Source organism: Lissotriton vulgaris, chromosome 4_1, assembly GCF_964263255.1.
Source record: "Lissotriton vulgaris chromosome 4_1, aLisVul1.2, whole genome shotgun sequence".
NCBI lineage: Eukaryota > Metazoa > Chordata > Amphibia > Caudata > Salamandridae > Lissotriton > Lissotriton vulgaris.
The window spans coordinates 1,443,402,343-1,443,417,667 of record NC_141691.1 but is presented as its reverse complement, the minus strand read 5'-3'; the positions used below and the strand labels follow the sequence as shown (position 1 = coordinate 1,443,417,667).

Genomic DNA, 15,325 nt, shown 5'->3' with positions numbered 1-15,325 from the left:
CACTGTACGACACTGCAGGCTGGAGAAGGTAGCCCAGAGCCTTGGACGGATTGAAGTCTTGCACCACATAGTTCCCAGACCCTGCAGTCTTGTCCGCTCTGTGAATCGGAAGCCCTGACCGGGGCTACAGTCCGGTGTTTCCAACCAGCAACCCAAAGTCTCCAAATAGGCCCAACTATGCTTAATTGAACAGAATTCGGTCTGGAGTATCCCCAGGCACCTGCCCAGTCTGGGACCACGGAGGCCTTCCCCCATGTGCTTTGCGGCACGGAGGGCTGGTGCATGGAGCTCAGGTCCTGCTGGAATTCTGACCAAGGATTGACCACAACCTCCATCCCTTCCTCCCTCTTGGAGAAGGAAGAAGAGGCTTCAAGGGCCTGTTTCTACCCGTTTGCCATATTCAGCTCATTCTTAGAAGAACGGCAAACCTCACTGAGCCTGCCGAAGGTACTTCCAGGGGGTGTGGGGCACAGCAACAGTCACTATCATTCGAGACTGGGCCCAGACATCTGCTGAGAGCTTCTTGGAGCTCCCCCGGATTGGTTTTCCAAGTTTACGCCCAGGGGCTGGGCCTTCATGCATGGCTGGTTTCCACTCTAGGCCTAAACCAAGTGGGCAAGAGAGTACTCCTCAGTGAGTTGCCACTGTGCCTTGAATAGTGACTGTTGCCACCATACCGTGGGTTCAGGCACTGCCTTGGGTGGGTGCCTTCCCACTTCTTGGAGCTCAGGTCTTTAGAGCCATGGAGTGTTAAGCGCAGCCCACACTCTCTCCCCTCAGCAGGCTTGCCATGGAAGCCAACTTTCCTCAACTATTCACCCCTTTAAAATTGGGGAATTTCAGAGCGCTTGGGGAGACAAAGTCAGAGTTAGTGCCCCAGGCCAGCACACCCGCAGGCCATCTGGGTGATCAGCCCTGTGACCAGTTGGCCCAGGCCAATCCAGTGACCAGATGGCCAGGGATGGCCCAGCAACCAGAGTGCTCAGATGGCCCGGCCTACCCAGTGACTAGATGACCCAGGTCAACCAGAGTGACCCAGACCCCAGGCCGACAAGAATGGCCCAGGCTCCAAGCCCCAATCCTCAGGCACACAGCAGTCTAATAACAAGAGTGGCCATGCACCCTGAGGGCAGCACTCAGGAGGCTCCTTCCCAGGGTTACTTGCCTCTCAGAAACTTATGTGGGGTAGGGTTCCTGCTTCAGTCATCTGGTCGCCCTGCTAACATGTAAGCAAACATGCCTCCGTCCATATATCCAGTGGCATAAGGTGGGAGAGGGAGGTCCCTATTGCCAGGTACACATGGTGGAGGCAATCTCCAGTGGGCCTGCAACAACTCCTCATCCCTCCTGCTAGGATGGTGGCAGAGGGACCCCCAGGAGTAGTGGGAGACCATGAACGGAGACAAAACCTTGGCTCAGAAGATGACTCTTAATAGATCACAGTGAGGTAACTGCTAAGCTACTTAAGAAACCCTGACCCAGATGCATGGTGTCTCCTATTGATTTAGCACCAGATGCCCCATGCCTAATAATCATGCGGTGCACTGAGGGAGATGAAGGCAACCCAGGTCCATCCATGCTCAGGTTTTCAAGTAAATGATTCTATTTACGTGCCCAGAAGCCAACTATCCCAGGCCAACTGAGGCTCCATGGCACTGCATTAATATTACAGTATTACAGTTTAGGGGGGATATGACTTAGAGGTGTTCAATTGTCCCAAAGACGTTAGCTTCGCCCCATTGACTCCTAAGCGAAGCACATATACCAAATGTCTGAACCTGCGGTTCGTCTCATACTGAGCAGGATTACTATTGCAACAACACATCATCAGTAGGGTAAAACTAACCTGTCTCTTGACGACTTAAATACAGCTCACGTTGCCTGTTAGTGGGTCAACAATCCAACGCTTGGTAAATTCTGCTTCACAATGATAGGAAGAGCCACAATCGAAGGATCAAAAAGCCATGTCGCTATGAACACTTGCCGCCACAAGATACTTTTCCCTGGAGTAACTTTTATGACATCCTGCTTGAAACCCAAAAGTCAGAAGGATCGTCAGACCCACTATGATGGTCTGTGTTCATACTGAAAATCGAGATCAAGCGAGCTTTTGCCCTTCTTCTCCACAGGAGGTTTCTGTCCTCCTTGAGCTCAGATTAGGAAACTTGCTATTATCATTTGACAGGTGTGCCACCCCAGTCAAACTCCCCACCTGCTACTGTCCCCACAGCAGGTTGCGTCTGAGGGGTGCTGGGTGCTTGTTGCCAGAAGTACGAGTCCCATGATGCTCACCCCAACCTCCTTGGGTAAATGAACACATGATAACAGTAGTGGTATTTCACAGGCAGCCCAGGGGCCTCCCACATATTCTACACCTCTCATGTCTCTACACAGTACCAGACTTGAGTCAAACTTAATGGGGCTTCTTTTCCTGCGGATTCTGCCGAAGTCGATTTCCTTGGCTGTGGTTTCACTAGATAGTAGGTAGGGACAGTAGGAATCTCGCCAGTCCATTCTTGCATGTCACTATTTAGATGAAAAGGCATTTGGTTGTTCTTGTACCAACATATGATGGCTCATTCTGGTACCAACACACAGTAGCTCATTCTGGGTTATTAATACTGCCCATCAGCGTCAAATCGGTCTTGCTTCCAACAACACAACAATGGTTCCAGAGGACAGATATAATTTAAGCTTTCTTCACAGGAACATGCATCACATATCAGACAGTACATTCTCCAGTACCTCTCTAACTATATAAATTGCGTGTGTCTTACCTCACTTCTGGGTCATCCAGAAACAAGTGTCCTATGCAAAGTACGGTATGATTAGCATGTTATTAACAATCATTTATGTGATCTACACTGATTATATGTATTATATATAAGTAATTAGTTAAAATATATCCTGAATAAACACACAGATCAATTATCATCATATATCAGTGTATATTTGAATTCACACATATAACACTTATAGTACTACATCTAATGAATAAACATTATCTAATTCTAATGCTATCATTTAACTTTAATAAACTTTTAAGTATCAAACAAACAAATATATTTAAAACATTATACTAATATATATACTAGAGATGAAATATGTGTGATGTAATACGGTGTACATTTGAGTGTTAAGATAAATAATTAGTAGTCCATGAATACTTGGCACATTTTTAAAGTGTCAATTAAAGAAGTCAGGCAAACATTCTTCTTAAATGGAAAATACATTTGTAGTCCAAGATCAGCTACGGAACAACATTATATTGAGGCCAAATACCCTGACATCCTATGATAAAGCCATGAAATTTCACAGTGGAACAGTTTGTGAGGGTTTTGATTTCCTGTAATAAATCCTGATAGTAGTTTATGTTACTTTCAAATGGTTGTTCAAGAGCATTTTGTGAGTTCTCATATCAAATTGAGAGCTCAATCACCACCAGAAACAAATATCATAAAGTGAATTTGTGGATCTGGTCAAATCGAGCAGGCCTGACAGCAGCCCTTCTGGCCCTTGTCCACCACAAACCTTCAAGTACATTTTTCTAACTACCTCTGCTGCCACACTAGTAAGAAGAATCATGAATAATTCCTTAACTACGGGAATCTTTCCAGAAGACCTAAAAAAGGCATATATACACCCATTATTAATGAAAATTAACCTAGACCTGCTTGACCCCAACAACTACAGACCAATTAAAATTGACCTCTCCTGGGCAAACTGATGGAGAGAGTAGCATTTGCCCAGATATCACAATTAATTGACGATAAATCCCTACTTTCTGACTTCCAAGTAGGATTTTGTCCAGAAAGAGGTATAGAATCTGCCCTCATCATCATTCGGAATGACCCCAAGGACACCGTAGATTGGAACGGGGTTGCTGCACTGCTTCTCTTGGACCTCTCAGCTGCCTTTGACACAGTTGACCATAACACTCTAATACAAAGACTCTATGACTCTACTCTTAGAAGGATCACATCATAACAGAAAGACAAAACAAAACAAATATCATCTAGTCTACTCCCTTTCTCACTCAAACAGTACTTCCCAAAAGCAGGGGTCCCTTGAGCTTTATCATCTCACCCATGCTTTTTAACATCTTCATGAAGTCATTACCGACAATCATCAATTAATTTCATCTTACATGCTATAACAACCACAGATGACGCTCAAATAATGCTTAAATTGGACAGCCCAAAAGACACTGGACATACTCACATTTTCAGTTACCTCAGAACTGTTGATCAGTGGATGACATTGAGCCATCTCAAATTGATTGTTTCAAAAATGGAAATACTCACATGTGGCGATTGGAAAAATTATGACCCACTCATCGCCAGGCCTGAAAATCTGGAAAAAACTCCTAAAGTTTCTAAGAAAGTAAGAAATCTTGGAATTACCATGGACTCCAAGCTACCAATGAATGCCCAAGAGGATGAATTAGCAAGATCAAGTTTCATTACTATGAAAAATCTGCTGATAAAAAACAACAAGGGCACCCAATCGAGTCAGCATAGGACCTCGAGGAACATATTAATGAGAGCAACAGTGGTCCCATGCATAGAGGAGTTTCAAGCACAAAATAAATATAGACACATTTGAAACTATCAGCCTGATTCATCAACGGGCCGTTTTGCGAGCCCCTAATAGCGAATCATAGCGATTCGCTATTAAGGACTCGCAAAACGGTAATCATGTAGGAATCGCATAATAAAATGCGATTCCTACTGATTCCTTATTTGCGATTAGCAAATTGCTAATCGCAAATAAGGATTAACTCGCCATTCATTCCTATGGGCCAAAAGGCCCATAGGAATGAATGGGGAGTATTCCTTATTTGCGATTAGCAATTAGCTAATCGCAAATAAGATTGCGATTTGAAGGGTGCCAGGGGTGTCCACAGGACACCCTGTAGCACCCCTCAAATGAAATTTCACACAGGTGTTGCACACACACATGTCCAAAGGACATGTGTGTGTGTAACATGCGACTCAGAAAAATGCATTTAAATGCATTTTTCTGAGTTTTCGCAATTTACCGCGAGGTCTGACCTCGCGGTAAATTGCGGCAAGAAATTGCGAATTCGCAAATTTAAATTGGATGTTGAATTGCATTTAAGGAATCTCTAATAGAGATTCCTTAAATGTAATTCCTCGCACATTTGCGACATCGCAATTAGCGATTTTCTGCATTTGGGATGCTGAATCCCAAATGCAAAAATCGCTCTCGCAAAGGGCCGGATCCTCAGAATCCGGCCCCTTGCGAGCGCAATTTAGGTTCATGAATCGGGCGGTATATTATGTACTGACTTGCCCAGCCGGACAGAGGTCCAATTTTTACTTTAAATAACAAATGTTTAGAGAAGATACCTTCAACAATTTCTTAGAGAGGGGCACAAGCCTGTACTCAAACATGTACAAATTGTCATAGTGAGCAGAGTGGACAGAAAGTAGAACAAGATTTTTAGGCAAAAGCTGTTGTTTTCTGTAGATATTACAATAACAGAATTTCCATTACCACCATTACTAGCCTTATAGTAATTAGTACATATCACAGTATATGGTGTTTCAATTGTCGACGGCATTTCGATCCCATTTAAAGAATCACAGGGATCATCATCAGGACTGAATAATGCCTAATTATTACAAGCCATGATAGCCCTGAGGGATAGCCTGGGCACAGTTGTCGGAATTGGTGAAGTCACGTTCCATTTTTTGAGGGGCAATAATTTCAAGGAAGGAGCCTTAACAGTGGACTGCAGTAGCTTCCCAGGCACCGGCCTGGGAAGCTACTGCAGTCCACTGTTAAGGCTCCTTCCTCACACGACCAAGCACATTGCTGGCGCGTCGTTGCAAAAAACGGGGAGATTGTTCTCCGTCCGACTTTGAAATTATTGCCCCTCAAAAAACGGACCGCGACTTCACCAATTCCGACAGTGATCGCATCATCCTTGCGCTGCAGCTCACTTTGTAACCGGCTGGCACCAACTGTGCCCAGGCTGTCCCTCAGGGCTATCATGGGTTGTAATAATTAGGCAATATTCAGTCCTGATGATGATCCCTGTGATTCTTTAAATGGGATCGAAACGCCGTTGACAATTGAAACACCAAATACTGTGATATGTACTAATTACTATAAGGCTAGTAATGGTGTTAATGGAAATTCTGTTATTGTAATATCTACAGAAAACAACAGCTTTTGCCTAAAAATCTTGTTCTACTTTCTGTCCACTCTGCTCACTATGACAATTTGTACATGTTTGGGTACAGGCTTGTGCACCTCTCTAAGAAATTTTTGAAGGTATCTTCTCTAAACATTTGTTATTTAAAGTAAAAATTGGACCTCTGTCCGGCTGGGCAAGTCAGTACATAATATAGTTTCCAATGTGTCTATATTTATTTTGTGCTTGAAACTCCTCCATGCATGGGACCACTGTTGCTCTCATTAATATGAAAACTCTGCAACGTATTTTCCCCCACCTGCGATTTAAACACAAGGTCACGGCTACTATCTCTCTTGTACTGTCTAAATTTGATTACAACAATGTCCTCTACCATGGATCATCTTTATCAATTATGAAAAGACTACAACAGATTCAGATCTCTATTACCAGATCACTCCTACATGTACATCCACAAGCCTGCATCTTCCCTGCCTTGATAGCCCTAAATTGGTTACCGGTTTCCAGAAGATCCACTTTCAACTTGCTTCGTATCACCCACAAAGTAATACATGGATCAGGGCCATTTTTCATCAGGAATGAAATCACCAAAATACATTCAAGAAAGGAACCTCCGCTCCAGATAAGCATTTCACCTTAAAATCGCACCATAAGAGTTTGTTCTACCATACATAACCCACATACCCCAACACAAATACACAGCATATCTCTCCATATATAAGCATTTAATTTGATTATATGTATCTAGATATATGTATTAATTATGTTTATTAATATATAGATATTCTTTAGGTCTGCTTAGCATATGTACATATTATTTATGGTTATATTATTCTATGCTTAACATGTACATAGGTCACTGCATAGTTTTAATCTAAGTTATTTGATTAAATACTTATGGTTCTCCGTTTATCTGTCTATCACAATTTGGAAATTCTGTTACACATAGTTATCTACAATTGCTTGACTATTGAAATATTGGAAAGAAAAAACACTCACAAATAAATAAGCTTAAAGTACAGCAACACTTGAAAGTCTGGGCTTGTTAAATACAACTTACATTTTAATATATTACCTTCCCTATACACATATACCTTCCATGTACTTATGTATCTATATATTTATTACTTTACACCTACTGTTAAAAAAAGAAAAACAATGCAATGCACTACCCTATGTTTCACCCTATACTGCTCTCAGTATATCCTCTACCTCCACTCTATGACTCATCCCAAACATTATACTACTACTGTGATTTCCAAAATAACCCTTTCTATACTATTCCCTCCTCTATCCCGCCTTGCATCACCCCACAATAATTTTACTACGAATCAATCAAAATTATCTTTATGTAAACCAATGGCCTTTAAACAGCACACCATTAAGATATAATACAAATACATATATAAAAGCAAATGTCATCTAATAAGACCATATAAAATTGTTATATAAAACATGTGTTCCAATAAAATCTGCAGGTGCCCATGAAAGGTACATCAACCCTCCTTCTAATTCTCTGTAAGCACTGCCCTTACTGCTCTCATGAATCGTCCAATAGCACATGCTACATCTAAAAACACATATTGGTTAAAAATTCTGTGACATACCCTTGAGAGATAATTCCATATTTCAGGAATATTGGGCGTGACCACTGTCTCCGCTGTTGTTCGATTGCTATGCAGTCCAACAAATATGCAACTAGTCACATTTAGTGTTCAACCCAAAAGAAAAATTCCCTCCTATACTGACCATTTTAGCTTTATCATATCTTTATCTTGCGCTGGCTTAAGACCAACTCTTACTCTTATGACTGCATTTCATGGCAGCTTGTTAGGTATGGTATCCACAGAGTGGTAACTCACATTATTCCGCCATGCCTTAAGCATAAAGTGCACCCATTTTTTCTCTTTTAAATATTGATTGTCACTTTTGTAGGACAGTTCTTTGCCGAGCGCTTTCAAGTCACTTTTTGAAATGTCAATCTGTAGGGCTTGCAGAAGCAACCTTACTTGCATATCTTTAGACACTGCAACCATGTTGGTCCTCGCCCTTCTAGCCCATTTGAGTTTGCTTTGCACAATTTCATTCTTGCACCACTGAGCAAGTTTCTTTCCTTCCTCCCCATTAACCCATAACATTTTCCCCAGAACCTTATTAAGGCTTTTGCAGCCAAAATATTCCAAAATATTCCAGGAAATCATGCCATTTTCCAATCCTATTGCTTGTATCATGGCAGAGCTGGTGATTAAAAGCAAGTACTTCAAGCACTTCCCATCATTCACATCCTACCTGCTATTGCCACTTATGTATAGCAATTCAGCCCATATTGCAGTTGCGGGAGGATCATTTCTATGTAGGCTTTTAGGGCTGGTCTACATGACATTTCTCCAGAGGCCTTATACATTTTTTTCACCCCACTAACCAAGGCATTAGCCCTGGTCTTCAATGCCTCTAGATGAATTTTCCATTTCAAGTACCGTTCAAACCAGACTCTAAGATATTTATATTCATTAAAAAGTTCCAAACACTCCACGCCTAGATTACAATTAAAGTTGCTTTTAGATTTTTCAAAGCAAAGTATCCTAGGGGCATATAATCAAGGAACGGCGTTATAATTATCGCCGCTTCAGCGGCAGGAAACTGCAGCTAAAAGGACGATAATGGGCTTGATAATATGCCATTGAGAATTCCAATAGAAGCCCATGTTAACACCAGAGCATGGGCTTCTATTGGAATTTACAAAGGCATATTATCAAGACCATTATCGCCGCTTTAGCTGCAGTTTCCTGCCGCAAAAGAGATGATAATTTTAACGCCATTGCTTGATAATATGCCCCCTAGCTTTATCCATAAATACCACCATTTTTTGCCACCTACAATAATCCTCAAACTTGGCTAATTTTCTTTGCAGGCCTATTTCTGTCTGGTCTAAAATTACAAGATGGTCTGCATACAGGAGACATGCCACATGGTTACCATTCATTATAGGGCTAAAAGCATTTCCGGTAACTAAGGTCATTAGTAGATCCACAACAAATATAGAGAAGAGTAAAGGAGCTAAAACACACCCCTGTCTTAACCCATTATTCACTTGTATTTTTTGTGTTAATGTTCAGCAGTATCCATAATCACATGGCCCAGTTGCTCCTATGTAGTTCCTGAATCAGTCTTCATAGGTCTTTTGGGATATCTAATTTTTCCAAAGTCTCCCACAGGAGTTTTCTATCTACCAGATCGAAAGTCTACAAAGCAGCAGAATAAGCTCCCCCTTTGCTACACAGACTTGCATGCAATAGAACAAAGCGAAAAACAGTGCTCGATTATCGAGTGCCATTCCTTAAAACTCCCCTGTTCAGGTGGTACTATGTCATTAAGTTCTGCCCAATCTTTTAACATTCCTAGGAGAACTTTTGCAAACACCCTTTGTGCCAAATCCAGGAGATTAATCAGCCTATAATCTTTTAGGCTTTTTATATTTCACTTTTTATGTATCGGCCTGATAATTGCACCTCTTCAACTTTCAGGTGTAATCCCTGTTTCCGAAATGCCCTCAAACAACCTATACAACAACTCTGCCCACCAATCCAGATGAGTTTTTATAATTCTTGCAGACATATTGTGAGGTCCAGCAGCTAGGGTGAGGTTTAATCTTGCGATAAGATTTCTAATGTTACTTAATGTAAACATAGATCTTATATCCTCGCCTACCTTCTTCCAAGGAGTTACTTGCTTCTCCCCCGTCTTCACCTTTATACCATATATTTCCTCCAAGTGGTCCGCCCAAGCTTCTTCTTCTACCACCTGGTTCATTTGTCCCTGGGTTTTCTCTGACCTCTCTTGTAGTTTCTAAATGTTTTTTATGTTTTTACTTTCTATTGCCTCTATCATACTTCTCCAGCATTTCTCTTTATGTTCTCTTTTCTGGTCTCTGACCACATTTTTATACCTATGCCCTACCTTCATCAGCGCATTTTGTCTGTCTTTGCCATACCTTATTTTGAGGTTTCTCTCCCCATTACTTATCTGCACCTTTCGAATCTTACATTCCTCAGTAAAGCAGTTATTTTTATTGCTTTGATTATTCTGGATTTTTGAGTTTCTTCTTCCCTTCCCTTTTAAGACTACTCTAAGGCATTGTAGCACCTGTTCAATGGTATTCTCATACCCTTCCGGATTGGGCTTCAAGTTGTCACTTAATAATATATTTTGCTGCAGTTTTGACAATGTTTTAATATGCTCTTCAGTTAATCAAGTGGTCAGCTATTTAGGATAATCTATCCTAATGGGGATCACCTTTTCCCTTTGAATAACTTTTCCTCTCCTCAGTTTTAATTTCAGTCGATGGTGATCACTTCCCTCTTCTGAGCCCACTATGAAGTCCCTTATTTTGTCAAAGTTTCAAGCATACATATACATATAATCAATTGGGCATAACTGTTGGCCACTCTTAAAAGCCTGTTGTGCTGGGCAATCCTCACCTAAACACCAATTTAAATGGACTAGACCGTTAGAGCCTAAATCATTTCCCAGCGCTATATCTCATTTGATGCATCAGTTCTTGGAAATGTTGCCATCTCTATTTTTAAATGATTTTAGCATTTCTTTGTTCTCTCTATCCACTTTAAATGGGCTTATTCAGTGATTCAAGTCCCCCATCAATATAAGAATATCTTTCGGATAACTTTCACACAGTCGATAAATGTCTTCTTTCATGCTTCCCATTTCCTGCCTATATCCCTTCAGATCGCCCCCGTATGTAGGCACTAACTTTTATTAGCTTTTCGTTCCTTGAGTATGGAACTGAGGTTCCACCTTATATGCTAACGTCCATTTACATATTTCTGATGGTGGTGGCACCTTTCTTGCCATTCTAGTTGATATTAGGGTTACTATCCCCGTGTAGGTCGTCCTTGCTGACCTTTTGTGGCAAACCGATAAACCGGGAGATAACCTTTTATTATTGGGCTCACATTGCACAGCCAGGTTTCTTGCAGACACATGATCTCGTGGGTATCTATTATTTTTTTAAGTTTCTAGATTTTGATATTTTGCTAAAGCTATTAATATTCCAAGAAAGAATCCCTAGGATCTGTGATGTCCCAATATCCCAATCTATTTCACTTAGCCACCCCTCCTCTCTCTGGGTTGGCGTAGTATAATTCAAGGACATATTGCCACAGCTTTCATCCCTCCAGTCTTTTACGATCCTCTCCCTGGTTACTATGATTTCCATACCTTCCTTTCTACCCAGTTCCTGTTCAATTATTCGTATTTATCTTTGCCCTAGCCGTGCATGGTGGCACTGGGATGATCATCTTTGATTATTTGCTGCAGGTAGTTCTGCGTCAGGGTCTACCTTATTCCTTCCGTCTGTAACTTCTTTTCTGCTTTTATTAATGTAGAGTTTACTAAGCATGGGTACACCAGGGTGTTGGTGACCTCCTTCCTGTTTTTATTTTGAATGAACGCTACTTGCCGAAGGTCATTTGTCCCTATTCCTTAAAGGCTGGCACATTTAGAGAAGGTTAGCAATGGCTGTGATCGATTAAAGTGGTGTCATTTCCTTACTCTTTTACCCCCATACCTATAGTTTAGTGCTTCCAAGTACAACCAAAGACTTTTCCCCTCTTTAACCACATCGATGCTAGTGTTATTTTCCTCCTGTGCTGAGATTTTGGTTTCCCCATTGTTCATGACGAGCTCAGCTCGTCATGAGTGTATGGAGGTGTACACCATGACGAGCTGAGCTCGTCATGAGCGTCCAAGGAGTTATTCTCCATTTCTTTTTTCTGTGCTTCCCTTTTTCATTTCCCTCCTCCATGCCGTTGAGTTCCCAATAATCATTCCTTGCTCCAACCAATTGTCTTACCTTATTGGCAATCTACTTCTCCAGCTCTCTTTTTTCATCCTTTTCTGATATTAATTATATTGTCTTTCCTTTTTCATTTTCATCCTTTATTCCTTCATTCTGTGCTTCAGCTTTTCCTGAGTTTTCTGGGGATTCTTTTTTGTACGCAGATTTTCTAATTTCTTATTCCTTCTATCACTATCCCTAAGGCTGGCACTGTTCTTTTTTCCTAATGATTTCTCCTTCCCTTTTATGTTCTTAACCACCCTTCTCGCTCTAGGTATATATTGTCTGTAACTGTTTGCCTCTCAAGATTTCATTAAAAGCATTGGGCACTTTGAGATGTATACACTGTGAACCCCTACTACATGTGTAGCTTGCTCTTCCAGCTCCCTGTTTATATCTTCGCTGCCTACTGGTCTAACTATAGATGTCATATGTTCTCGAACTTGTTTCAACTTGCCCAAAATTAAATGTAGCTGTTCTTTTTGAAATTTCAGGATATTGTTATTCATCTCGGATACTTTTAACAGTCCTTGTAAAGTCTTTTGCAGAATCATCATCACATCCAACATAGTTGAAGAAGGGGTCGCTGAAATCTCTAGGTTGGAAGTAGAGTAAAATACTGATGTCCTCCTTCCTTCTCATCTTGTAGATGGCTTTCTTCGGTCATTCTGCTGTTGGTCTGGTGAGCTACCTTTTTACTTCTCTGTTTGAGGCTGCCTTAGCCTCATCAACTGTGTCATTTCTCGTTGTGGAGTCTGTTGTCTGGCCTTTGTCTTTCCCAATTTGCCTCTACCAGGTGCCATCACCGCTACTAGCAAACCTTTTTTCTTACACTTCTTTAAGGTCCCCTACTTCGCTTTGAAGTATTTAGATTAGCTTACTCTGCTTAGTTGCAGTTCAAATGAAAATGAGAAAGAATTTCTTAAAAACCACACTTCCACTTACCTCTGCTGTGCCTGTTTGCCTGTACGCCTGTATGTTTTGACCTCTCCTGTCGCCGCCACCACCCAATTTTGCAGCATGCAGCTCCCTCCAATCTTCTATGATGCTAAAATGCTAGGCTTTTTAATCCTAGATTTTGTAGGCTTTTGGGAGAGTATGCCTAATTTGCAATTTTTTGCAGGTAATCCAGTCTTTTATGGTGTATTTTGACCGTAGATTCTGCTTTAAATCTTCTCTTCTTCATAGCCCCCCCCTCCTTGGGGAGATGAGGGATATTGTGCTGTCCTACCTACAAAGTACGCTCCAAGCCTTCACAAAACTTCTTTCCCTGGGCTTCCCAGGGCTTGGGGTCATCGTCCGACGCAAAAATAGAATCTTTTCTTTTCTTATGATGATCCTGGCGAATATGTCAATATCAGTTTATAGAACACCGGAGTCCTCGTTCAATGCTGCAGGTGGGTGGGCACGAGCACGACAAGGCGTACATGCATTGTTGTGCACTGTAGTCGGTTACAGCTCGACTACAGCAAAGGAGGAGTTCACAGTGTGAAAAAGTACATTTTAATACTAAACTCTCCCGAAAATCCTTTCTAAGTTCTTCCCTCATGTATCTCTTCTTAGACACATTTGAGACCTCATTTTATTACTAAGACTTCCCTAATCCTTTTCTAGAGACTCTTCCCTCGTCCAGCTCTCATTTACCCACCCCAAACCTCCTCCTACTACTATGATCTCCCAATAAACACTTTCTAGACTCTACCCTCTCTTATCCCTCCATTATCCTTTTCCATTAACCTAACAGAATCATATGTCTACCACTCAAATTAATTCAAATTTCCCTATACAAATTCACCACTAATCCTTTTTGAGTTCCTGAGTAGCGTGCTACTCGCTGAATAGCGCTTCAGGGCCTTGTCAGGGGTAGTAAGCGTAAATTAATACAGTTACAATTACAATCTTTGGTGAATTCCACATCAGGTTTTCATAATTCATCTTGACGATTTTAAATTTGAGGGTCCCTATATGTCATCCAACCACACCTTTTCACTCTTTCAATGATACGTGAGCAATTGTTTCACATACATCTTTACAATATCTGCAAGTAACAAATGTTCAATCACCCCTTTGGAGATGGTTTCTCTGGTGTACTAAACATTTTCTCTAAGCATCAGTACAGCTATGTATTTGCTTTCCTTCAATTTCATTCACTTACTAATCCAGAATTTTGAGGTTGGATATTTTTCTAGATATTTATTACCATCACCTTGTACAGGGAGATTTTTCCATTTTGCAAATTCCTCTTTTCTCCAGTCATATGCTGCTAACAATAGTAAATCATAGATTAGCAATCTATTGTTAAAATGTTTTAGTTTGAGGGTTTTGATGATATTATCAATTTTGTAATTTATTATTCTGCCCGCAAACATGCACAAGTGAGCAATGTACAAATATGGACATATCTGAAATATAGTAGATTCTTTATTTTATTGAGTGCTTTTGTTGTGCACAGCTTTATGCCTCCATTTGATCTCTTGGAGTAGCAAGACCACCCCAGGTATATGCAGGTAGGTTGAGGAAGTGTTTGACATATTTCTTTACTGTCTGGCCTAGCATTATGAGAGTATTTGCTTCTGTTCCTGCCATTTCCAGTTTAAATAAATGGAAGATTAGGAACCAGATATTAGCATAATATTTCAACCTTTTGTGTGACCGTGAGAGGTAAACTGTCAAGTTTTTTAACCCAACTTTTCAGAACCTCATTTATTTTAAAATTACCCTGAATCATGTCGGATCATAATCCCTTAATACTAACACTTGAGATAACATCTCTGATACAGACGCCACAAACTTGGACCTTTGAGAGGTCTTTGCTCCTTGAGAGTGAATACTGTAAACATATGAGATGCTGGATTTCAAATTTTTTGTTGGTTAATAATGGCAGTACAACGGAAAATTTTGTTTGGGACGCTTTAAAAACAGGTATTAGGGGTGAAACTATACAATGTTCACTCCGGAGCAACAAATGTGCAAGAGAATTACTAAGATTCTCACAAGAAACTTTAAAGAGGTTGGAGGAAGAGCTTATAAGGGTAACAAGAAACTCTTCTACTACAGAAGAGATAAATAATGCACAAACTCAGGTTGCTATAGCTAAGGCATCAATTACAAATATATACATCAATAAAGCTATTAAAAAATCTACTGCTCACCGGGAAAAAATATATGAGGTTTGTGAGTCGGTTGGCCAACAATTAGCAATTCGGATGAGACAGCAGACTACACAAAATCTAATACAAGAAATTCAAGATCCAATAATCAGTAGTGTAACTGACTCAGAGAAGATC

At 40.8% G+C, this 15,325-nt stretch overlaps 1 pseudogene; it reads right to left on the bottom strand.

The window, feature by feature from the left end:
• Window positions 1–1,404: 1,404 nt before the first annotated feature.
• Window positions 1,405–2,443, bottom strand: LOC147724088 (28S ribosomal RNA; annotated as a pseudogene).
• Window positions 2,444–15,325: the final 12,882 nt, after the last annotated feature.